This window comes from Lynx canadensis, chromosome B3, assembly GCF_007474595.2.
Source record: "Lynx canadensis isolate LIC74 chromosome B3, mLynCan4.pri.v2, whole genome shotgun sequence".
In the NCBI taxonomy this organism is placed as follows: Eukaryota; Metazoa; Chordata; class Mammalia; order Carnivora; family Felidae; genus Lynx; species Lynx canadensis.
Genome location: NC_044308.2, coordinates 96,745,814 through 96,773,687, shown reverse-complemented (window position 1 = coordinate 96,773,687; position 27,874 = coordinate 96,745,814).

Below are 27,874 nucleotides of genomic sequence, written 5' to 3'. Positions count from 1 at the left end.
ATTTCATATAGAGGTCATGATGTGAGGGATGGAGTCAGGCAGAACTTTGACTGATATCTGAAGAGTGAGCAGGTACCAGGCAGGGTAATGGAATTTGCACTCCAGGAAGAAAGAACAGCATGTGCCAAGACACCGGCCTTCTGTTAAAAGACCAGGAAGGCTACAGTGTCTTAAGAGTGGTGTGAGATATGATAAGAGAGGTAGATAGATGTCAAATCAGGACAGGCAGTAAAGGCTGTGGAAACGATTTTAGATTTCAGTTCCAGTGCAATGGAATGGTTTTGTGAAGATGATTGAAAGAGATGACTAACATTTTACGAAGAAACTGGGTAGGTTGAGGGTTGGGGCCAGGGAAGAAATGAGTGCCAAATTATTTGAGAGGCTTTGCCAGTAGTTTAGGCCAAGGATGACAGTTGCTTGGACCAAGATGATGACAATGGGCAAAAAGAGTAGGAGACATACATTCAGAAAATTCTTCTGCTCTATTCTTGAAACCCTAATTGCTGTTATACCTTCTCTGTCAACTTTGGTCTTTCCCCATAGCTTTCTCCTATTAGTAGATGCTGCTCTTTTCTTTTCTTGGTGTGTAATAGAGGTGGGAAGGGAAAGGATCAGTGTCATTTTAAGAACTGCTTAAAATTGAATATCCGATGTCATAGTTCTGAAGGATCTTTGGTTATTTGGTCATGAGGGCTCCTTTGCTGATATCCTTCTCCTGAGGTTCCACTCTCCTGACTGTTCAAGGGGCTTTTCTTCGTCTTAACAGCTCCCTCCTACACTAGGCTCTGATGGGTACCTTTGAACACTAAAAATGACCCGTTACTGAACTTTCTTAACCTAAATTCTATCTACTCCAGAGAGAAATGTCAAAGATAGCCTAAAACAAAGAAACAAGCTGTTGCAGTAATTTAAAACCATTTTCCCACTAACGTAACATAAAATGGGAGCAGATAATACTTATCCAGTGGACTTGTTGTTAGAACGAAAGGTTATGTGAGCAACAGTAGCTTGAGGAGGAGGATGCCATGCTAATGAATTGCCACATTCTGTGATTGCAGGACCTGGGGAGGCTCAGATGTGTCTTGTAAGTTGTCTCCATTTGGGTGAGATGCCTTTGTAATTGCAAGAACCCCACAAAGGACCATGTAACCTTGCGTTCCTGAACTGGAATGAAAATTTGTGGGTGGCTAGTTCTGCCATTCTTCCTATTAAGGATCCCCAACCAATTTGCCCATCAAGACAGGGCACTGTGATAGGAAAGAACTTGCTTTATTCTGATGCTTATGAGACAATACATTCTCTTGCTGGGAAGCTACTGAACTGTTTACAATACCCAAAAACATTATGGTTTTTTATTACTTTCTGACTTGCTTATCCATCTCTTTTGCCTAGAACGCCCTTCCCATATATAAGACACCAAAATTTCTGCCAGCTCATCTCAGCTCAAGTACTGCCTGCCCTTTCCTGACTCACCAATTCCTGTCTTATCTGCGGCACTCCATAGTGGGCATATTTCCCCTCTACTCTCAGTGTGTCTTATAAATATTCCCATCATATTACTTTATGCTGTAATTGGCTGTTTTGTCGTTCTGCTAAATTATAAACTCTCCAAAGGCAGTCTTGGTACTTTTGAATCCCCAGCACTTCACATAAAGCTTAACAGTCACTGGGCACTCAAAAATTACTGAATGAATAAAGGAAATAAATAGGCAGTTCGAACTGGAATTCTTACAGTGTGTCTGACCATGATAGATTAAGTTCATAAGGTTTTTATTAATGGGGCCCTAGATAATCTGCTGTTTCCCCTCTATTCCTTCTCCCTTTTTGATGCTGCTGTCTTGCTATTCTCCTCCTGGCTCAGTTTGCTCAGCCACACTGTCTTTGCTGTACTTCAAGCATACCAGGCCTGCTCCTCCCTCAGGGCCTCTCTGCCAGGAATGCGCTTCGCTTATGTATCTGAATACCTTGTTCCTCACCTCTTTCAGGTCTCTGGTCCTATGTCACCATTCACTGATTGTAATCCTTTCACCACTCCCTGCACTACTGATCTGCTTACACTTTCATTTTTTTAATTAAAAATTTTTTTAAATGTTTTAATTTATTTTTGAGACAGAGGCAGAGTATGAGCAGGGGAGGGCCAGAGAGAGAGGGAGACACAGAATCTGAAGCAGGCTCCAGGGTCTGAGCTGTCAGCACAGAACCTGACCCGGAGCTCAAACTCGTGGACTGTGAGATCTTGACCTGAGCTGAAATTGGATGCTTAACCCACTGAGCCACCCAGGTGCCCCTATACTGTTTCATTTTAAAAAAAATTTGCCCATAATACTAACTGCCTTTTAATATATGTCATTCTTTTACTATATGAATACATTTTTATTTATTGTCTATCTTATTCCTAGAATGTAAACTCCAGATCATTGTCTGCTTTCTTCACTTACATTTTTCACTGATGTACTCGTTTGTTTTTTAAATGTTTATTTATTTTTGAAATTGAGACAGAGCTCAAGGGAGAGAGAGAGGAAGGGGCAGAGAGAGAGGGAGACACAGAATCCGAAGCAGGCTTCAGGGACAGTTCAGAGCCCATCATGGGGCTTGAACTCATAAACGGCAAGATCATGACCTTAGCAGAAGTCAGACAATTAACTGACTGAGCCACCCAGATGCCCTTCACTGATGTACTCTTAATGATCTAGACTAGAACAATGTTTAGAACATTGGAGACACTCAATGAATATTTGTTGAAGAATGAATATATTCATATTCAAATATGTTTCTTAGAGGATTCTTTATGAAGCTATTACATTAATGACGTCTTAGTCTGGACTGCTAGAACAAGATGCCATCGACTGGGTGGATTACAAACAACAGAAATTTTTTTGGGAAATAATTTTCTTGGGCTGGGAAGTCCAAGATTATGGTGCTGGCAGATTCTGTGTTTGCTGAGGCTCACTTCCTAGATAGGGCCTTTTTGCTATGCCTTCACACAGTAGAAGAGGGCCAGAGAGTTCTGTGGGGTCTATTTTCTAAGAGTATTTATACTACTCCTGAGAGTGCTGCCCTCATGACCTGTTTGCTTCTCTCCAACTCTATCTCCTAATACCATTGCCTTTGGGAGTTAGGATTTTAACATATAAATACTGAGAGGACACAACCATTCAAGTTATAGCAAATAGCACAGTGTAAATTAGTTCATTTGCTTTCCTAATGGATATCTAGGACCAGAGTAAATGAGATACAGGGAGGACATTTCAATGGAACGAGAAATGGAAAGGTTTGAACACTGCCTATGTTGGGAATGGGTAAGCTCAGGAAAGGTTTCTCTTGTGAGAATCCATGCGTGGCCCACGGATAGCTGTAGAGTCTAATCATGAGGAAATAGAACAAAGGAGGTGGTGAATGCTAAGAGTAACATTTTTTGCATTTGTTAAACAAATAGGCCTTTATAAAAAAAGTTTGCTAGGGTAAATCCTACTTAAAATAATTGCTTACATCATAATTTTACTTTGAATAGGTTAGCTGAATTTTTAATACTAGTATTTTAGACAAATAACCAGGATGGTCATTCCCACTCATGACAGCCCTGAATGGAAAACTCTATTTACCAGCTTGATGAATTTACAGAGTATTCCAGAGCAAACGGACACTCTGTAGTAAAGAAGCCTTTAGGTCATGTAAAAATAAGACTCAAGGTTTTTGACCAAACTCTACTTAAGTTATACAAAGTTGAGGTGAAATAATTTATAATATGTAACACCTATTGCATAAAGATGAAACATGATTAAAACCTATTGCGTTTGTGTGTGTGTATATGTGTATACTATTCACTATTATATTGGCATGGAGAACTAAAACTACCTCAATATGTCAACATTTTCTCTTGTTCTTGAGTCCATTTCTTTTTGTAATTCTTTGCCTTTATAAGAACTGAACAAAGATTTAGTATTTAACATTCAGGAGTCTTTTCTTGTCACCCATGCTATTTCATCATAGGACACAGAAAACCATATTTGAGATATGAAATTGACTAGCATTCACATCCAAGATAAATGGAGGGAAGATATATCAAAATATATTTCAATAAGCTGCACCATGTGTTGATCTATGATGTTTTGACTTCCAGAAGAAAATCATATCTTTATCCTACGGGTTTGTGAACTGTATTAATACTGCAGGTTTCAGAGTCATGATACAGTACAATCTCCCTTAGATTATCTTTGCTAATATGTCTTTTTCTAGTCTAAACAACAATAATGCTACATGTTTTTCATCACCATTGCAGAGGTAAAGATTAATATTATGACATTACAGAAGCAAGCGTTGTATCTTGGAATGCTGAAAGTTCTTATTTATTTTTTCTCTTGTTAATAAAAAGAAGCACTTTGGAAAAATTTATCTTTATACTCCAGGTCATAAGCTGATGACATAATAAAGACATGAGGAAACATTTTCCTCTGAGGTATAGTGCTAAACCTTTGGACAGGTACATCAAATACACTTCCTTTTCTATCTTCTTAAGTATTGATTGTAGAGACCACATTTGTAAAATGCATGCAGAGTCCATAAGAGAATAAATCTAGGACCACAATTTTCTCATTCTGTGGAAGAGTTAAACCAGGGTTTGGGAATTCTTTTATTCGTAGTCAGAGTTTACATTTATGTCCGATGGTGGCTGTTATGATGTCCATAATCTACTTTATAATACTTCAGTAAACAGTGTGATGTAAATGTGCATTAGTTACCTTTAATCTGCATGGAGGGGCAGTCAGTTGCCCCAATCCAATATTCACACTCCAAAGGTGGTCAATAAGCATTTAATTAGCAAGGTCACACTCCTGAGGCACTGTGATAAGTGCTTTAGTTTCCTTTATCCCTAGCACCAAAGATTAGCTAATTAGCAAATATAGCAATGGGTTTTCATTGGCAGAATTAATGGCTTATTAATTAGCATAATGGATGTAAATGAAATATGGTGGTGAAAGTAGTGGTTTAAAAATATTAGATTGACTAACATTTTTGAAGCATTCCTCACATTGCCAAAGCAGAATGTAAAACTAGTGAGCTTTTTGCCCTTCATCTTTAAGAAATATGGTGGTGAAAGTAGTGGTTTAAAAATACTAGATTGACTACATATTTTTGAAGCATTCCTCACATTGCCGAAGCAAAATGTAAAACTAGTGAGCTTTTTGCCCTTCGTCTTTAAGAATGGCACTGGAGGCTTACTGCTGAACTAGCCTGGTGTATTGTCATGACTTTGGAAGATTCTAATTGCCTAAAGTCCACTATTAGGTTTAGTGAATTCTGCCTTTGAATATGTTCAAAAATGCCCCCTCCATCCAAGAGAAGTTTATACTGTGTATGGTTAAAACACTTAAAATGTCATAGTTAGGATTAAAACTTACAGTACAGGTTTTAAGAAAATGTGATGCCTGCTTACTAATAAATGCATATATCTCTATGTTTGGAAGTATTTACTTTCTTTAGGATCTGGCTGTGAGTGTTAAAAATATGTCTAAGGCATCCTTCCATTTACTAATTTGGTCACTCAGTTAATACTTCAACAAACAATTATTAAGCATCTATGTATTAGCATTGTGCTTTTTGCTATGACATAAAAATGGAAAAGATGAAGCCTTTGTAAAGAGTTCATGTTTAGTGGGAAATACACAAACACACACAGATACTTAAGTGCAGAGTGTTACCTTTGGAGCATTACTGAGGGCACTTTAGCCAATTTGAAGGAATCAGGGACTTTTGGGGAAAGTGATAATTAGGCTGATTTACTGGATAGGTTGGACTTGGTTTGTTGAGAGAATAGGAATGACCTAGGTAGAGAAAGATATGAGCCGAAGATTAGAGGTGACAGACAACAGAATGTGCATAGGGCAAAATTTTGAGAGCAAAGGCTGTAGAGAGGGGCTAGGACCTCTTTGTGGACGCCTGTCTGCTGTCCATGTCAGGAAGGCTTTGTCCTCTGATTCTGTGGAGCATCTGAAGAGCTTTAAGCTCTGGAGTGACATGTTAGATTTTCACCTCAGATAGATACTTGACAGCTGTGTGAAGGGGGACTGCCAGGATGGCACTGATTTAAGAAGCTGTAGCAATGACTGAGGTGAGAAATTATAGTAGGAATTAACATGAGAGGGTGAACTTGGGAAATATTTAAGAGATAAAATTTGTGATTTGGGGTTAGCGAAGGAATGAGAAGAACCATTGAGGATACATAACAGGTGGTAACCAAAGCCATGAGACGGTCAAGTTTTCCTAGGAGGTCTTGAGTAAAGAGGGTGGTGGGTAAAAGATTAACTGTTAAGGACTCCTACATTTAAGAAGAAGAGCAAGGGATGAGGGGAAAGCACAGCACAGAGGGATCAGTGTGGACTTAACATTTCCCCTAGCATGGCTAAACTTTAGATAGATTTCTTCCTTGACTATAGACTGCTAACCTTCCTTTTCTTCCATTTACAAAAACTTGAAATTGTACTTTTTTTTTTCTGTCATTTTGAAATGCAAATCTCCCAACCACCTTGACAGTTTTATAACTCAGGAATACCTTTCTCAAAAGCTTGGGGCATTCTTTCAAATGCAATCATCAAGAAAGATAGTGTCCCTATCTCCCAGTCTGTGGGAGAATAGGAGCCTAACTTTCATAAACCCCAATTAGCAAATACAATTGGCCTTATCACATTGACTAATTGCCCCACCTAAATTCCTCCAGTACTCTTCCATTAGCTCACTCCAGTGTTTAAAAATCTTGCTTTTCAGTGGAGTTCAGTCTCTCTCCTCTATTGCAGTAGTCTTGAGTAAAGTCTTCTTTGCCTGTTTAACTCCATCCAGTGCAATTTGTCTTTGAGACTAGGTAGAAAGAAAATTCTATACACCAGGATGTTAACATGTGGAATGAAAATTGATGAAGTGATAAACACTCCAAAACAGCAGAGAAAGTCCAGAAAGAGACAGGCTGAGAAATGTTTATGGATTTGACAATTAAGTGTTAGGTGATTAGGTATGGGCTAACTGCCAGGCATTAGGGAGCATGTGGTCAGTTTTGCTGATTATATGTAATATTGAATTAGTGAATGGGAGGTGAGGAGGTGGAAATATAATGTGTGCAGATTCCTTTTTAAAGAAAGTTGGATAAGACCTGGAAAAATTATCTGGGCAGGATCTAGAGATGAATGAAAGGCACAAGGAAACATTTTTTTTTTTTTTCTCTGATAGACTTGAGTTTGTTTTCAGATGAAGGGAAGGACATGGTAGATTAGAAAAGAAGTTGTGTATAAAAGCATCTGAACTGTCATCACAAAGTAAGCAAAATCCTGAAGGAGGAGGAGAAAGGAACAAGATTTAAGCAGGAAATTTGGCCTTGAGCAGGAACAGGACCATTTAGTCTTCTGAGAGTAGAATTAAAGAAGGATGTATGTAAATAGGAAGGTTCCAGGTTGAGGGTGATCTTATGTGTTGCCTTTTTCTTAGGTTGACTGCTCTGAGAGATGTGGCTTTGAATGGTTGATCGTTTCTTAGATGGAGTACTTTTTAGTGATCCCATGATCCTTGGTGTTGCCTTGAGAAGAAGACACTGAAAGTGAACCAAAATGATGATTGTTGGAGGAAAGGTAGTTTATAAATTATAAGATGAGCTTTTTGGAGGTTTCACGGAAGTTAAATTTTCATAGGATTATAATAAATATAAGGTGGAAAATTAGATTGTAGTAAGTTAAATTGAAATTTAGTTTAAATTTAATGAGAGGGGTGCCTGGCTGGCTCATTCGATTGAGTGTCAGACTTGAGTCAGACACCAGTCATGATCTTGAGGCTTGTGAGTTTGAGCCCCACATCTGGCTTGCTGCTGTCAGCACAGAGCCCACTTTGGGTCCTCTGTCCTCCTCTCTCTGCCCCTCCCTGCTTGTGTGCTCTCAAAAATGAATAAAACGTTAAAAATATTTAAATAGATTTAATGATAAATGAAATTTTATGGAAGTTAAATTGTCCTGGGTTTATCATAACTATAAGTTGGAAAATAAAACTTTGAAAGAATCTAAAGAGCTCCATCAATGAGGAGGCTAAAACTGTCTATAGCAGATGGATAAATCTAAGTGAAGAAATTCTCATAGTAGTAATGGCTAATATTAGAGTATGCCAGAGAGTCCACTAAGTGCTTGATTGCCCTTAACTCATCATTTACAACTTTACAAAGCAGGCACATTATTATCTCCATTTTTTCAGATGAGGAAACAGTCTGGAGCAGTTATATAACTTAGTTCAGATCACACAGGTAGCATATGGTGGAGCTGGAATTTGAACCCCAGTTATGCAGTCTGGCTCCTAGTTTCTTGTTACTTTGTTATTTTCTGTTCACAAGAATGGAGAGGTAAAAAAGTCTAAAAGTCCTGAGACTCTGCCATCAACCCCCTGGAACTTAAACAGCTTCTCCTGGGGAGTTAAGCATAGTAGTGGAGACTAGTCTGTGTAAAGGCTGAGCATATCGGAGGGGTTATTTGTAACAGAAAAGGGATTCTGGAAAGGCTGAAGGAGAAGGGGTAGAGTTTCAACAATAAGACATTGATTAGAATCTCAATGTCTGCAGCCAGACATTGGTTACATGAACGATGGTATATTATTACATAGTAGAGAATGATGCAGTCATGAAAATATAGAATAATTAACAACATAGACTGTCTCAAGATGTATTCATTGAAAAAGTTGGTCACAAAACAAAATCCTATAACATTTATACACATAACTGGTTATGCATATATCATAGTAACAATGACAGAAGAATAAAAGCTGAATAAGAAGGGTGGGGAGTTATTGTAAGATACAAAGAGCAGTTTTGCAGATCATGGATTGGTTAAATTATTGCCATGAGTCATGGGAATCAATGCTGAGTAGCTACTGGGGGTTGATGTCCTAATCTCTATGTCTCTCAAGGACTGTATGTTCTTTCTTATTTCTAGCTTCTGTGTCTTTCTGTCTCCTCCATCCCTCTTTATCTGCCTACATAACACATGAATATCAGTAGTAACTACCATTATTGTCATCAGCCTCCCTGGATCTTAACTCAGATTTTTGAGACAGAGTGTGAAGAGAGTGAAACTGATTTTTTGGCCAATCAAGAATTGCCCTCCTGATCTAATCAGTTGTGACCAGGAGCATAGGGTCATGTGGTAAAGCAAGACCTCTGGTTCTGCCCCATGGGTTGGGGCTATGGACAGGGGAAGTTTCTAGAGGATGTGACTCTGGATGAGGCAAACAATGTTATAATGTATGTATATGTATATATGTGTGTGTGTATATATACACATATACATACATATGTATGTAGGTAAATAGGAATATACATACATACATATGTGTATATACATATGTATGTGTATGTATATGTGTGTGTGAATATGTATATATACATACATACATATATATTTATCAGTGTATCAGTGTATCTGGATGTTGGTATCTGTGTGGATATTGGTATTCCAATATTCCTATGGATGATTTTGTTCTACTTTTAAAATATTTTCTAAGTTGCCTGCAACAAACATTTTTTCGTGATAAAATTTTATCAAAAGAAAAATAGAGTAAATAGGAGAGAAAAAATGCAGAGTAGTAAGGAAATGTGACCAAGAGTGTTGGAGGTGAAGATGAATTAAAGACAATTGGCTTCATGTATGTTTGATAACATTTGTTTGTAAGCATTAGACTGAGGAACCCTGGTGAGGTATGTGTGGCTGAATCTCAGGGGGCTGATGAGGCTGTCTTGGGATTTCTAAAAAATGACCGGGGCTCTACTTAGGGGGAGGGTTTACAAGATTTTGGAGGAGGGTGCTCTCCTTATATTTTACTAGAAAAGATCATTTGTCCCATGCAGATTGCTATAAAGTTACTTAAACTAATAATACAAGGCTAGCCTGTGAATGTACATCCTTATATTCTCATTTTAAGGCATTTTATTTTATATCCTTGTAAATAAAATATTTAAAAAATCAAATACATGTTTCTGCAAAATAAGAAAAAAAGACTTGAAAATCTGAGCATTTTTCAGCAAGATCCCTAATGATGTACCATCTGGAGGCATAGATGTTTCCATTCCAGCTACATCTTTTGTTCACTTATTTCTGCTATGGTGATTATGCAGAATCAGTTGCGATGTTCCTATGTGGGAAACATCTCGCAGGAGAGAAAGGATTGTGAGGAGTAAAGTGGAGACTATCTTAATCAATTGAGCAGAATAATTGCAGGATCATACCTTAGTTAAGATTTGAGAAGAAATGGTCAAGTCCTGGTGTGACTATGGTTTGGAACCATAACAAATGCTATTTAACAAAGGGCAAAGCATTCTTAAACCAAGATTAATTTTTTTTTATTTTATCTTTGCACATTGCCATTTAAAGGGAGAATGTAAAGTTATTCTTTCATCTCAAAGAATAGATACAAGTACCAAATCCTGTGTAATAATTTGGATCAGCAATGTTGATTATTTATATACAATATTCTCCTTTGGGATGAATACTCAGAGTTCCTATGCAGCAGAATTTTATAGATTCATCTGGGTGATTGGATCTCTATCTGATCTTTGTTTCATGTTTCAGTATTACTGCTTCTAAATAAGTCAGGCCTCTGCTTCACCATCCAGAAACATTTATTACACCATTTATTTATTTATTTATTTATTTATTTATTTATTTATTTCACCAAACATTTATTAATTCACCATCCAGAAACATTTATTACACACCTTGTAAGTATGTGTTTTGTGCTTGGTACTCAAAATGCAAAGATGCATCTTTGATTTCTTGGACATGTGAACCTAGTGGGGGGAAATAGCTATGATAAGGATGCCCACAAAACTTTGTGAAATTGCTGATAGAGGAACATTCCAAGTACTCTGGGAGCACAGAAGAGAGAGAAACTGACTTATCTGGGGAAAGTTTAGAAAATGTTAAGTCTTCAGTGTGGACTCTTAAGTAAAGTAATCATATTTCCTGATTTACCTCAACAGTCTGTTTTGTGCTTGTTTCCCCAGTGTAACTATTAAAACTCCTTCTTTCACAAAGGTATTCTAACGTGCACCTCACACCTACCGGTCCTCTCACCCTTAAAGGATAAAACTAAAAATCTTAGGTGGATCCAGGTTCTAAAACACACGTACACCCAAGTGAGCAGTTTTGCTTGTATCCTGTAGGTCTGGGGATCCTGCATTTCAGCAGGAAGTGATGTTTTCGAAAGATGACCCAGATGGCAAGTGTGGAGGATAGACTGGAGAAGAATGCTTGAAGAACACAGTGTAGGTGGTTTTTGCAATTGCCCATGGGTAAGCAAATGAGATCCTGAATTCAGCCATGAACCTGGGTCTAGAAGAAAGGAAATCAAGAGCATAACAGACTTGAGATAAACAGTCCTTTGTTAGTTATAATATTACATTAATATGTGTAGCTTATCGTGGTTTAGAATGGATACTTCTGCTTTTCTTAGTTATAATTAATATTATATACAATCATCACTTTTTTTTTTTAATTTTTTTTTTCAACGTTTATTTATTTTTGGGACAGAGAGAGACAGAGCACGAATGGGGGAGGGGCATAGAGAGAGGGAGACACAGAACCGGAAACAGGCTCCAGGCTCTGAGCCATCCGCCCAGAGCCCGACGCGGGGCTCGAACTCACGGACCGCGAGATCGTGACCTGGTCGAAGTCGGACGCTTAACCGACTGCGCCACCCAGGCGCCCCTACAATCATCACTTTTTAATAGTATACTTGACACACAATGTTATTTACATTAGTTTTAGGTATACAACACAGTGAGTCAATATCTATATATGTTATACTATGTATCACTTACATTTCTGTCCTTATTTGAGGCACTTGGTGGAGCATGGCTGGCTGACAGTAGCTTTGCTGGTTTGTTTTGTAGGAGACCAAATTCAACTCAACCCAACAACTGAGAAAAAAATATACATAGAAGCTTTATGATTTTTTAACTCTTATAATAAACTGGTGGTTTAAAATTATTTTTGGTCATTCATTAATACAATATTTAATCTGTGTCTTAAAAGGTAAAGATTTATCAATTTATTCATTTTCCTTTCCACTTACTTGTATGTAAAAGTATCACCATTTACCACTCTCAATAGTCTTCATTGGCACTGTGTAGGCAGCTGTTTAACACATTTATGGGAGTCATAAATCCAGCTGTTTTCATTTTCCATTACCCAAGTTCCTATAGTAACCAGTGACATTCAGTGCTGACTTAATGATTCACACTGCACTGAAACTGCTTTTGCTTTTACTCAGATGAGTTTCAATTGCTTAATACCCTATAATTTCCTACCTTTTACATCTTTTCATTCCATACCCATCCTGTCCCAATCCATCCCCCAACGTGTTTCTAAGCTTGAAAATGCAGCAATCAGTTTTTTTTTTTCCTCAGTGCAATCACCTAATTCAAATACAGTGTTGAAATTCACCTAGCAGATGAGTGCATCTTAGAGACTCCAGATTCCAACAGGTTAACCCGAAGAAATTCTCATTATATAAATGATACCCTAGGGTTTTAATACATCTCTTTTAACTTGAATCACAGAAAATTTAATTGAGCTCTGTTGTGAGCTAGATGATCATATGTCACATTTGAACATTTCCTTATTTATTTTGGAATATAATTTGAACTTCCTTAGGCATGACCTCTTATTATTTCATCAATATAGTGAAATAGCTTTTGCAATGGCCAAATTTGAGTGTCAAGAATGTGATACCAGTGTTATGTGTAGCAGTACAAAAATCACTAACCAATATGGTCTCTCACTTTTATACTGTCTTAAAGCAATTTCAGCCTACACTTTCTAACCCATTTGGTAGGGGGTGAAACTCAATAAAATGACAGAATCTTTTTCTCTTAATCTAGTGAAATAGGCTTAGTCAGACAGGCATGGTTTGAATATGGACTCTGCTACTTACCACCCATGCAAATAGAGCAAGTGACAATCTTTACTCTAAAGGAGAGAAAATGAAACCATGGCCCATAAGGCCCAACATGACCTGGCTTTTCCTCACCTCTAAGACATCATCCAATGGCATCCCCACCCCCCACCCCCCCCAGAACTCTTTTGCCTGTTCCCTCCTGTCCTGCACTGAAGCCTTCTGCCTATTTCTTGAATATGCCAGACTCATTTGGCAGTTTTTACTTTTAACTCTCCCTCCATCTGGAATGCTCCTTTCCTGGTCCTGCAAGTCAGGTTTTTTTTCATGACTCATGTTTATCTCAAATGTTTTCTCTTAGGAGAGGCCTTTCCTAAAATAGCCTCCTTACATGATTACACAGCCACATTAAGCCTATTTTTTTTTTCTCTATACTTATCACTAGCCAAAATTATCTTATCTACTTGTTAATGTCTTCCTCCTCCCATGAAATTTCCATGAAGGAAAAGGCCATGACTGCTTTGTTCACAGCCGTATCTCCAGGGCTTAAACAATGCCTGGCAAATGGTAGGGACTCATTGAATTTATACTGAATGAATGAATGAATGAATGAATGAATACCTACCTATTTTTCTAAAAGTGTTGTTAGTGAAGTGCTTGACCCAGGGTAATACTTAAATGGTGGTGTTTATTAGTAACTATACAAGTAATATTGGCTCTTGAAAGCTGTCAAGTGGTTATTTAAGTGTAGAAACTAGGTTACTCAGAAATGAATGATCTTTGTCAATCAACTCCCCACACATTAGCTTACTTGGAATATGCCATCTGTTTCTTGTGTAATCCTGATTGATACATCCTCTTTGTACACTGGATAAAAGATTGCTTATTATCTTTAACATTTAGCATTGTTTTTTCTGGAATAAATTTTCAGGAGTCCTCTTTAATTCAGGTAGGAATAACTACCCTCTTCCTTATTTCCATGTTTATTATATATATTCATCATAGCCCAGTACACTAGTATATCTTGGTGCTAAAGCGTCGGTAATCTTTACTAGACCATTTCCCTGAGGAGAGGACTTGTGTCTTATCTGCCTGGGTATCTATAATGCCAAGTACAATGTTGAACCTCTTAGAAGTTTCTCAGTCATTGCTGTGGAATAAATGGCCCTGAAGAATATCAAGTATCATATGCATTCTGGGAGCTGGTATTTTTATCACGATCGCCAAGACTTCAAATCCAGGCTCACAATGCTGATGTTAGAATTTAAGTGGAGTAGCACTTAATCTGAGACGGTGATAATGGACACAGCTCACTGCTACAGTATAGCTAAAGAGAGCACAGAAAATAGGTTGTGCTAGTTCCGTGATTCCCAACTGTGGGATTAATATTCAGTGGGTTGGTTAATAACAAGGAAGAAGTTATATAGGAAAGAAATAGGAAAGAATATATAGGAAAGAGTTTCAATTGATACAGTATTTAAAATTTCCATCCCAAATGACTTTTAATAAATACATACAGTTCTTTTAAATTAGTGGAACAAGGGGTGTCTGGGTGGCTCAGTCTGTTAAGCATTCGGCTCTTGGTTTCGGCTCGGGTCATGATCTTGCGGTTCATGAGTTTGAGCCCCACATTGGGCTCTGCACTGGGAGTGCAGAGCCTGCTTGGGATTCTCTCTGTCCCTCCCTCTTTCTTTGTCCCTCCTCTGCTTGTGTTCGTTCTCTCTCTCTCTCTCTCTCTCATCTCTCATCTCTCATCTCTCATCTCTCATCTCTCAAAATAAATAAACTTAAAAAAAGATAATAGAGTGGAACACAACTGACTTATGATTAACAAAGTTTTATGTTAAAATATTGGTCTTTCAGATTCAGTTAGATTTCAGTACCTTTTAGAAGGTTTAAGGTTTGTCTTGAAATTTGTGTCTACTTTTTTTTCCCTTTACAGTTGAAACCTCAAAGGACAAACAACCATGGTAGACTGTGTTTTATAAGGGCAATATGTTAAGGGTGATTAGAAATTATGCCCTAGTTTTATATTAAGTACTGTTAGATATTTTAGAAAGACTTATATCTTTATTATACATAAGCAAGCTAGCAACATTTTAGATATACTCTAGATATGTAATTAATAACTTAATGGCCCTAACGTTAGTATTAGCAGGAATATGTATTGTTCTTCATTGCTTTTGTAATGATATTAAAAGAGTAAATTAAAATTCACCCACACGGCAGAAGAAGAAGAAAGCAGTTCTATTGCTCGTTTAAATGTCTCTTAAGACAAATTTACATAACATAATTCAAATAACCCCACTTAGTCATACCAAGCTTTCAGTGAAAGTCTTGTTACGGGCTTCAAATCTTCCAGGCTTGGTACGCATTAACCTGCATAGATTATTTTATTCCTTCTTCAGGGAGAGAAGACTACACTGAAGTCCAGTAAGCATTTAATGACTTTCATAGTTATTTGGTGAAAGGTTTTAGAGTCAGTATTTTACAGAACTTGGGATTTCAGATCCAGGTCTTTGGAACCTCAAAAGGCTAATATGTGAGAGTAGAGCTGGCCCTAGACATGGGAAAGTAGGAAGCCACCTGTGGTGTGTGCTTTGAGGGGAAAAAAGAAAGGTCTGCCTGCCAACACAGGTCTACCTATTAACCTAAGCTGATGCCTACAGTTTCTCATTAATGTCACTTATTTGGAATCAAAAGAATCCCTCCTAATAACTGCCTTAATATAAACATTCAAGCCCTGATAGTGAATTCCTATTAATCAACAAGCATTGGTCAACTCTTAAACACTGATGAGTTCAGAAGTGAAAGTGATGCCCTCCCCTCACTAGAATTCCATCCTTCTTTCTTTCCACTCCAATTCTCATTCGTGAGCATTCTTAGTCGTATCTGCAAAAATATTAGCATTTTCCAAAGGTGTCCTGCACTTCCATCAGGACCATTTACCTCCATCACCTCCATCAGGATCACTCCTGGGGTTTGCTGAAGTGCAAACTACTAGTGCACTTGCCGGGCCTGCTGTACCAGCAACGCTAGCAACAAGATTATAGAATACGCACTGAAATATTTTAGGCTTCCTAAGGAATCACTGACCTATTTGTTGATGGCTCTTATCTATATCTTGGGGTCCTACCTCTTTCTTTTTTAAAAAATTAAGATATAAGTCACATACCATACAATTCACTGTTTTAAAGACTATGCAATTCAGTTGCTTTTAGTATATTCACAAGGCTGTATAACCATCACCATTAACTGGAAAAGTTTTGAGGCAAATGCTGTGGAGAATTCAGGTATGTGGGAGAGTCAATAAGAAAGGAACTGAAAGGATTGGATATGTTGATTAAATGTTACAGATGCTCAGGTTAGATATTGCATGTTTTTGTCACTTTGAATAGTAGCATTCAAGATGTCTCTGGGGAAATGGTACACAGCGCTGGGAGTGGGGACAGAGCACAAGGATGGTTCTCAGTTTAAAACACGAGTCATCCATCAGCGTAGTGTCTTTGTTGTGTATGTGTGTGGCTTTTACATAGGAGAGCATGAAAGGAACAATTCATCCCAAGCAATACGCTTCTCATGGTGGTCCCTGTGGCTCCTCAGGTGAAAGAGCTGCTTTGGGCCCTTTCCTTTTTGCAATCCTTAATACAAACTGTGCAGAGGCCTGCTCTGTGCATTGTCGGAGGGGAGACTCAGCCTTATTAGGCTCAGTGTCTCCAGTGCTCACCATATCTCTACAGGCAGGTGTAAAACATTAGCTCATGGCCTCCTCAATGACTGGAACTGAACAACTCCCATAAATAAGAACTCTAAAAACACAGTACAGTGCTGTTCTGAGTCACAGGCATTAAACATGAAATTCTTACCCTCCACCCTCAATGATAAGAGTTTATATTTTTTAGTTGAGATTTAAGAATAGCATACACACACACACACACACACACACACACACATATAGGATTGTCTACTTAGTATCTGCCAAATATCTGTGGATTTTCTTTTTAGTAATTTCACTTTATGAAGTCTCTCTCTCTCTCTCTCTTTTTCATGTTTATTTGTCTTGAGAGGGGTGAGGGGCAGAGGGAGACAGACAGAGAGAGAGAGAGAGAGAGAGAGAGAGAGAGAGAGAGAGAGAATGAATCCCAAGCAGGCTCTGTGCTGTCCATGTGGGGCTCGATGTGGGGCTCTATCTCAGAAACACTGAGATGATGGCCTGAGCTGAAGTCAAGAATCAGATGCTTACCTGACTGAGCCACCCAGATGCCCCTGAAATTTCTCTTTTTAAACACTGCAGCAACATGTGGGTCAAGTCAGTATAATGAGGAAGTCAGAGTGATGCCTGTAAGCCACTAATAGCTTAGGGTTTTTAAAAATTTAGTTGAAATGTAATGGTCATTTCTTTATGGCACAAATTAACGTGAAGACTTTGGTATGGTCTGAATTAGATTAATTCATGGATGGATGACTTGTGTTTAATGGAAGCTGATATTTAGGAGCCCAGATGCTTTTTTTGTGGGCCAAGTGTTGATACACCAGTCAGAGATTTGACTCTATTCCAAGCTACTGTGTGAGTGAGGGTCTACAACCATGCTCACTTTGAAAAACAGTAAAGCCAAGTTAGTTAAGCTAAATTCCAAATTTATAAGTCATCTTTTCCAATCAATTACGTGACTAAATTAAAAATATGTTTACCAAACTGATCTGGATATAGAAGAATTTAAGTATCAAAAACATTTCCATGTCTGAGTGGCAAATAACATATTTACCTTTGGTATTTTAATGAAGACTTGTAGAATTTTCTTATGCCCTCAACTAGTACTTGATGTGTTTAAACTAAGGTTGTAAATTCCAGGCTGAAGTGAAGGTTCCTTTATTCTACCCTCTCCCAAACTTGCAAGTGTCTCAGGAGGGAAGATTTTAATGAAAGTGCCTTCTCAGCCTTTGCTATTGCATCTAGCCAGACACTGGAATACTTGTTATTGGCAAGTTGAAAAATTTTAAATCATGAAAGATTTACATGAATGATATAAGGTTTGAAATGGTTTATGGTATGTTCATTCACACTAAATCAGCCTTTGCCTTTTTAGGCTTTTCTTTCAAGACACTTATGCAAATCCAAAATGACAAGAATGGGTTTAAAGTGATTTTCAGCATCTGAAGATTAGCACAAGATGACAGACTCATAAAGTGCTGGGCTTTTTTTTTGAGGCTGAAAACTTCCAGACATGGTAAGATGGAGCAGACTGGAATGAGAATAGATAAACATATTAGAGCTATTAATTTCATCTTTGTTATTAAAGCAGCTCAATTCCTTACTCTCGGGATGCATTCACAGTCCTTCCGTGGGCATTGGGAGGCAATACTATCCGTGGCATACACACTTCTCTGCCCAAAGGTTATCTTCTGTGTTCTCCTTGTTGTGTTACATTGAACTAAGCATAGAAGAGTTTTGAATATTATGCAAAAGCTTTATGGCAAAGGGCTGAATTTGACCCAGTTCTCCACAGAAGTTGATTTTTCTCATAAAAGCAAAAAACAATTTTACTATGTACTTTTTAGACATTTTAAAACGTGATTAATTGCATATCAGTCAGTAGAATTTGATTGCTAATTGATTTTCAAACATTTGTTTTCATTTCCTCATATTGCCTCCATCAATAGGGTCAAGGAGAGTGAAGAGCAAAGTGTTGGTATTTAGTCACTCAATCATCTAATAGTCTCGTGGAGAATATAGAGAAGTGGATAGGAGTTAGAGTTAAACACTGTTCGTGCTATGGAGGCAAAATTAAAGTTGTGGTGTATTTTCCAAAGGTAGTAGCACCAATATCATCCATCCTCTTTTGGAATGTGGCCTTGACCACCCCCATCAAGAGCTGGAGTCTAATTCTCCTTCCCTTGCTTCTGGTCTGCCCACAGTCATACTCTTGTTTCCAATAAAATGAGACAGAAATAATGCTGTTGGATTTCTGAGGCTAGGTTGGAAGTGTGACAGCTGCCTTGGACTCGTGGAATCTCCCTTTCTAGATGATCTTAGAATGTTCCTTCTCTGAAACCGGCATTCTGTACCTCCCTTTGACCTGGGCAAGTGAGTCTGCTCCAAGCTTTGTGATTCAGGGTGTTGTTACACTTTGGAATGCCTTCCTTGGAATTTTCTAAGACCTGTCTGGTGCCTAGGCCTAGTTGGGGCTGGCAATGCTATCTGGACAAGATACTTCAGGCCAGACTGAACCATGTGTGGACCCTCATACTTGTTTCTCCACTCCTCTACTCCACACATGGTGTCGACCAGAAAAACGAGAGGATTTGTGACCACGGAGTTGTCTAGAGGCTCTGTGGCTGGGTCCAGTTTCCAAAGGGCAACTGGATGAGCAATTTGCTCCTGATAGCTTGTGATATATTTATTTTGTGTGATCATGTCAGAGTGGTGCTGACATGCTGACTTGGGTTGACTCAGTTTCATACTGGGCAGAAAGGAGTCTAAGAGCTCAGGAGTAATGACAGTCTATCAGTGACTCCTGGGGTCCAGGTGTCATCCATGTGGCAACTGCAGTGCAGACTTCAGCCTATGGCGCTGTGAGCCTTCAGCTCTGCTGGATGAATATATAACTAATTATATATAACTTACACCAATGGAAATGCTCCTTTCCCTTTGCTTACACACTTACTAGAAAATGATAACAGACACACATACACATACACATACACACATAGAAAAAAAAATCCCCAAACCATGGTCAAATGATAAAACAATCTGCAGAACAAGACTCGGGTCTCTACAGGTTGAATGTTGAACAAAGCATAAATAAGTAATTGAAAGAGAGAGCTAGAGGAAGACATGGAAATTAGACAAATGTTTGCATTTATTATTTCAGTATCAAGGGATGCGAAACATTAGACTGTGGGCATGGACCTGAATGGCTGAAAAAAGAGTGGGGTGAAAGTCACTGAAGTTTCCAAGGAAATGGAGGGACCCACAGTAGTGGCTTTAAATGTAAGAAAGAACATTTAAAATATAAACCAAAATTAATTATACATAACTAGATATTTATATATGTTCTTAATGCCAGATGAAGGATGTTTCTAGTGTATGAATTTTAAAAGAAATTTAAGGGAAATGAAATTATTAATTTCATTAATAGCTATTGATAATTAATTTCATAACTAGAATCCTGAAATTCAGGAGGAATAAAAACTTTAAAAGGATTTTATTTGAGGATCAATAAATATAAAATGTGTCAGCTATGTTTTCTTATTTCTTATTATTTTGTTAGCTTTTTAATGTTTGTTTTTATTTTTGAGAGAGAGAGAGAGAGAGAGAGAGAGAGAGAGAGAGAGAGAGACAGACACCGAGCATGAGCAGAGGGGCAGAGAGAGAGGGAGGCACAGAATCCAAAGCAGGCTTCAGGCTCTGAGCTGTCAGCACAGAGCCCGACATGGGGCTTGAACTCATGAACTGTGAGATCAAGAGTTGAGCTGAAGTCAGATGTTTAACTCACTGAGCTACCCAGGCACCCATCAGCTATGTTTTACTTAAATAATAGTGTCTGTATTTAGAAATGAAAATAATTTTAGGAATTATGTTTTAGTCTCAATGATTTTTCCAGTTTGTATCCTAACAATATACTTTGCAACAAAAAAGCTCCTCTCTGCTGATAACTTCCATGACAAGGTCAATGTAACATTTTAATTCATAAGTAAACCACTATTTGTCTTCAGCAACTTTTAATAACTGAAATGGAGCTTAACATTTTTAAATAAGTTTTTACAATGAATGTCCATGTGTTGTTACAATATTTTTATTAAGAAAAAAATAATCATTGCTAAGCAGCAACTTCACTTGGCAGCTAATAAATAATCAAGGACAATTTGGAAACTAATAAAAATTTCAGTTCTACCATTGTCCAATTTCTCATTTTCCTCTTGTGTAATGTGGTGATAACAGTACCTTTATATGTTAGAGAATTGACAGAAACAACAATAAAAATAACATAATTTGGCTCCTTCACCTAGAAAGTACTCAGACATGTAACTTATTCCATCCAGGAAGGCATAGTTCCTGTCTTTTACGACCTAATGGCTGATAATTCCGTGACTAACAGCTCAGAGATGGGAATAATTGAAAGTGCTCTCTGCACATTAGAGAAATGATCCATTAAAACCAAGATACATTGTTTTAGGAAAAATTCTGAGACCAACAACTATGAAGTAAAGACTTTTTAAACCCAAGTATAGTATAAACATACTTAGGAATTGTAATGAGATACAAATTGTAAATGAATCCAGCAAAAGGAGGTTGTATCCCAAAAAGCAGAGAGGATACAATTAATTCTGAAGAGAATGGTAATCCTTTGGCCTTACAAATGAACACATTCTTACGATTATTGGAAAGTCAGGATTTGATTTCTGCGTTTTCAATAGGATTTAAATAAAAACTAGTGGGCTAGACAGAAGGTCAAAGAAAAGGTTTAAATTTAGGGTGGCCCTACTCCCCACTTTATACTTATTCTAACACAACTATTTGTGAATGATACATTACATGGTTGCCCCATTTCTTACCCATTTTCCAGTAGATGAACATGATTATGAAGAAGATATTCAGCAGCTTTTTTCCCCCATCACCCCAGTACCTAAAGGAAGAAGCTGAGAAAGAGATGGAATTTTCTGGTCTTACCATATGGCACTTCTTTTACTAATATCCCTCAATGGCTTCATATTCACCCCTAAAGTTCAAAATGTGCACTGTGGATCACAAGGCTATTCATAACCTGGTACCTGCTTATCTTCCCAGGCTCACCTTTTTCTACTTCTTTCTTTAATCTGAACTCCTCAGTCACACTAAACTTCTTGGGATTTGTATTTGTATTTGTATTTTTCAAACCAACACTCTCTTGCTTTTGCTTGGGTCCTCTCACTTGTCTGTTTCATTCCATGCTTCCCACCCTGTGCTTCTCTTTGTGAACTCCCAGTTGCCCTAGCATCCTCAGTTCAAGTGTAACTTCCCCCAGAAAGCAGTTCCTGGACCACTAACACCTGGGTCAGGTGCCATCTAGTCTAAGTGCTTCTGTAGCACTTTGGGGTTACTGCAGTCATGACACTTGTCCCAATGCCTCATTTGATTGAACATTCCACGAACACAGGGCCTGTTGTATAGTCAGGGGGTAGTCCAGTACTTAGCCCTTAAAATGACTATATACTGAATTGGTTTGTTGAATTAAAGACACTCTCTAGCATTAAGACTTTCTGAGTTTACAATAACTGGTCAGGTTGGAACAAAAATAAATTTGAGCTACAATCTATAATTCAGCCTTGAATAATCATAGAAGCTTGTGGGATTGGTCAAGTCTATCTCCCTTTTTCTAACCTGAACCATAAGTGCCCAGATGATGTTTGCCTTGTTTATCTTTAAATCTCTAGGGGTGGGCAGAGCACAACTCCTTTGGCAAGGTTACTGCATTATTATAAGAATAATGGATATTGAGGACTTTACAAGAAGTAATTTAAAAACAATTTTTAAAATATTTATTTATTTTTGAGAGAGACAGAGATGGCACGTGAGTGGAGGGGAAGAGAGACAGGGAGACACAGAATCTGAAGCAGGCTCCAGGCTCTGAGCTGTCAGCACAGAACCTGACATGCGGCTCGAACTAGGGACTGTGAGATCATGACCTGAGCCAAAGTTGGAAGCTTAACCAACTGAGCCACCCTGGTGCCCTGAGAAGTAATTTTTTAAAAGTATAAGGTCTTAATACTTTGTGTATTAGACCTCTTTTCCCCTCCAGAAATGCAGATGGTTTTTAGTACAGCCATACATTTGTTATTAGAAAAGGGCTATTTTTGTATGGAAAACCGATGTCAGAATACTGAAGCATATGTGTTGGCATGTATATCCAACAATGTCTTATTCCATGGGGAACTAACTCTAGCAAGCATTACTGTTTCTTTTTTTAAAAATTAAAAAAAATTTTAATGATTATTTTTGAGAAAGAGAGAGAAAGAGACAGAACATGAGCAGGGGAGGGGCAGAAAGAGAGGTCATTAATGTTATGAGGTTAAACATAAATATTTCTATTAATAGGCTAGAAGTGGAACAAGTCATCTGAATATGGTCAACTAATCTATAATATTAAATATGGAAAACTTAGTTTGAAAAATCAGATTCCATGGGATGGTGAACGAGGCTCACACGTTCAAGCAGGAGACCTAAATGTAAGGCTGGTAGACCTTAGAGATGGAATCAAATGGAGCACCTCCAAATACATGTTTATTCATCCATCAATCCATTAATATAATAAAATATTCATAAAACTCTATCACCTAGTTCTTGTGAGTGCTAATAATAAGTACTGTGAAAAAAACAAAATATAAAATAGGACCTTTTCCCATAGTCCCTACTAAAAAAAAAAAAGAGCAAACATGTTTTTATGAAAAAACAAACATATTTTAAGTATGAAAAAACATAAGTGCCTTAAGGTATCACTGAAATTTTGCTTTAATATTGGAATGATGAGACTGATAACATAAGTCTTAAAAGGTACAGGACAGAGTAAGCATGCCTCTGTGAAGTACTTACTAGAGATGAATACAGCTACGCCGGTGATTTTTAGGCTTGCTTAAGAACCATGGAGATCTTAATCTTGAAATTTTGTTGTCTTGTGTCACATTCTACGACTATGTTCTTAATTTTTTTGTTGGGGGTTATCCATCCCTTTGGTAGTCTATTGAAATACATGTTCCTAAAATACGCAGAGCACAAATGAGATATAGTATGGTGAGTGTTGTGAGATGAATGGTGTTCATTCAAAATTCATATTTTGAAATCCTAACTCCTAGTATCTCAGAATGTAACATTATTTGGAAATAGATCTGCTTTAGATGTCGTTAGTAAAGCTGAGGTCATACTGAAGTAGAGTGGACCTTTATCCAACATGAACTCGAGTCCTTATGGAAGGGACTCACACACAGAATACCTTGTGAATATTGGAGTTAATGCTGCCACAAGCTAAGGGATTACCTAGAAGGGCCTGGAACAGATCTTTCCTTAGCGCCTTTGGAGAGAGCATGGCTCTGCTGATACCTTGGTCTTAGACTTGTAGTTTCCAGAATATTGAGACAATTTCTGTTGTTTAAGCCACTCAGTTTGTGATCCTTTGTTATGGCCATCTTGGCAAACTAATACAGTGGGGAAGGAAAATAATCTTGTCCAAAATTCTTGATTAAGCCTTTAAATTATTATTATATAAAAATAATATGTATGTTAGGGTTTTGTTGCCCAGAAATATTCTGGAAGTGGAGGGATAATTGGGAAGTAAGTTAATGGTTAAGGGAAACAATATTGTTTATGGAAAATGGGCTTTTGCATCAGAACGACCTTGGTCCAAAATCGAGCTCTGCTGTTATTAGCTGTGTCACCTACAACAACATTAACCTACCGAGTGTTCTTATCGGTGGAGGGGTAATGATAGTAAATGTCTGCCTCATGTAGTTAAGGAGATGAAAAAAGATAATATCTGAAAATAAGACATCTTAAAACAGTGCTATGTACTATGCAAGTATTCAAAGAATGAAAACTCTCATTAGTATCTGTTATTATTATTATCCTTTATTAGTTTAGGCTTTTAAGAATTCTGCCTCAGAAAGAGAGCAAAACTAGTATCATTATTACTTTTCCCCCTTTATATTAGATGTGCAACTTTATTGATTTGATGGGTAGAAGAGAATTATGGATGTATCAGTATGAACCTCACCAGGCAAGGCAATTTATCGGTAGATAGAATTTATAGTTTTATAAAGTAATTTAACTTTTAAATAAATAGTTTATCTATAACCTAATGTAGCACTGACTCATCCCTGAAGAAACAGGTTTACTGAATCAAACATTTTCAGCCTAGGATGATCTACTTACATAATATTTTTTTGTGTCCCAGGACATTTTACTTCATACATGCAAATGAATGCAGTAGGAGAGCAGTCAACTTAAGAATGTTATTTTTTGATAATAAAGGTAATATTATTTTATGTTAGAAATATAGCAAATATAAAGAAGAAAATAAAAGTCACTCTTCACTATAGTAGCTATAAATAAAAATCTCACTAACTTCCTGATGTATATCCATATATGTGTGTGTTTTTTATGTATATAACATATACACATATGTGTGTGAATAAAAATGGATAAATGGGTCTGTTGAAATTATTTTATAATTTTTATTTTTTTAAAAAAACTTTTATATTTCAAACATGAAATATGTTCAAACAAGGCCACTTTAAATATGCTTCCATATATTTGTATATTCCAAAATTGAGTAACCAGTCCCATATTTTATACATTTACATTATCTTAAAACATTAAAAATCATTGGTATGACTATTATTCTTCGTGAATGTCTCTGATTATTTCCTTAGGGTAAATTCCTGAAAGTTTGAGTTGTTTACAGATTATATGAACCTTGCTTTCTGGTGACTGATCTCTAAAAAACACAGCAAAACCAAAAAACAATCTAAGAAATCTGACTTGGGATGCATTTTCACAAAGAGCCTGTTAAGACTAAATGCAGTGAAAAATAAAGTTGTGGTTAAATAGCCAATAGATTTGTGATGTATGAAAATCAAATTATCAGGCTTTTTGTTTTAGTGTTCTATACACATGGTCTTTGGTTATCTGGACCCCAAATTGGTCAGAAAATGTCATTCTCTCATCATTGCCATCATCATTGTTATAATAGGTAACATTCTTGAAACTGCAGTAGGTGCTTTCTGTCTTATTTTAGTCTTTTCTGTAACACAATGTAGAAGGTATTACCATGCCCATTTTGGATAGGAGAAAGCAGTCTAAAAAATATTAAGTAACTTTATAACATCTCAAAATAAACAGCATAGAAGTTGAAAGTCAAGCCCAGGGCTGTCTGACTTTAGAGCACAGGACCTTATCCATTATGTCCTAAGACCTAGCCAAATCTCAGAAATTCCCGGAATTCTCAAACTTATTCACAGTTTGAATAAGTTGTAATCTCTCTTAATTAAGCATCTCTTATACTTTTATTCATGTTTATCCCACCTCAAAATGGTGTTTCTACTTTCAGGATGGTGCTAGATCCTGTGAAATAGCTAAGCTCTGGTAGTATGTTTCAGAGCATTTGAGAAGGGTAGACCATGGCAAACCTTGCCTATGTCCCATGCTCCTGATGTTTCCTGGCAAAGACAATGTGTTCTGTACCCTTTCAGTCTATAACCTTAGGATGAATCCAGAAATTATGTAATTAAAATATATTTTAAAAACATTATTGATGATGCCAGGGATGGAAAATGAAGGTTTTTATTCTTGCCTTAGTATGAGGAACATATGTAGCTGTTAAAATCTTGTAAATTTGATATTGACATCCAACCTTGTTATAATTTTCAGCAACATCAAAAGGAAATGTTTAAATATCACACATATTGCACAAAAATAATCTCTGTACTTTGACTAAAGGCAAAGTAAAAAAAAGCATACATTTAGAGAAAAGAATTTACATAATATTTTGAGTGTTTAAGAAATGTTATGAGAGCTATGGATAAGTCTAAGCGATGCTAACACCACAAATGAGGTTGTTCAAATTTGATTATAAAATTAGGTAGAGAATTTGGACAATTAGTCTTCCTTTCAAGTAGTTATTTCAGTATTATTAGATTGATCTAAATTCATTTATTGAGAACTATATTTTATCCTGGACTTAGAAAATAGACTAAAAGGAATAAAGTACAAAGGTTTGTAGTCATCTTTAAACTATTTGACCCTGGCCCTATCTGTATAGTTTATGTTCTTGACAATCCAGTAGGCTGCCTCTCTAAATTTATTCCGATTTGAAATGTAAAAGTTAAGCTTTACAGAAGTAGTTTGTATCTCAAGAAAATGAAAGCAGATGGATTTTCAGAGTTCCCATTGATGTATTTATCACAATATAAAGAAGAGAGAGAGGAAAAAAATGAATGAATGAATATGAATTCCTTCCATTTTTTATTTTTGGCTCTTCTTTGTGAGAATGTTAGAAAACCAGAAAGATGATACATGGCTAACCTTTGGTTATTCTCTAATATCTAATGAAAATTCAAATCTGCTTGAGCCACAGGCTTTGCATTGTGGGATGGAGGAGTGATATTTTGGTTTTGCTAAATCTAAGGTTCTGCATAATATCCAGATTTATATGTCAAATAGGGGGTTTGGAGAGAGTTGTTAGACCATTAAGAGAAGAGTGCTCATTACAATGCCCAGCACAGAAGATGACACTCAGTAAGTGCTTTCTTTTTCCCTTTTAGGCAGTAAGAATAGAGGGAAAAGTTCTGGGGAAATAATTTAGGATAAAGAGCAGAATTGAAGCTGATGAAAGACATTAAATGTACTTTGTCTTGTCTTTCTCCATCTCACAAACCAATTCTTGTGATATCCAGAATTTATATCAAAAAGGGACTGATATCTGACATTGTTTGGTTAAGTAACAAAATTAGTGTTTTGTATAAGTGTATCTCAGGCTTTTAAAAAATAATATATGAAAATGAACATTTTGGTGAATTACCTTAGTCTTACATGCTTAACAGGATTCCTATAATGGTAGGCCTAATGTAGTGTTGGGAGACAATTCTCCAAGGTCTGTCACATTTCTAAACATTTTGTGAGTGAGGCACTAATGGGTCTTTATTCTAGACTGTCTTATGAAGGATGTCTGAATAGTGAACAGCCTTGAAAAATAGTCTCTGTCCAGAGGAAAGAGCAGGCATGATTACCGCATACTTAAAAGATTCAGTTTCTCTAAGATCTGAGTTTCTTCTAATGCAATTCACTGTGCATGTAAGCATTTGAGGGCATCTGTATCACCTCCACAGGACTTGGGGGAAAGGGGAACTGCTGCGCTGCAAATATGATGATGTTCCTGCTGCTTGCTGTGCCATAAATAATGAAAGTCCTTTGTTTCTGACCCGGGAGTCTCAT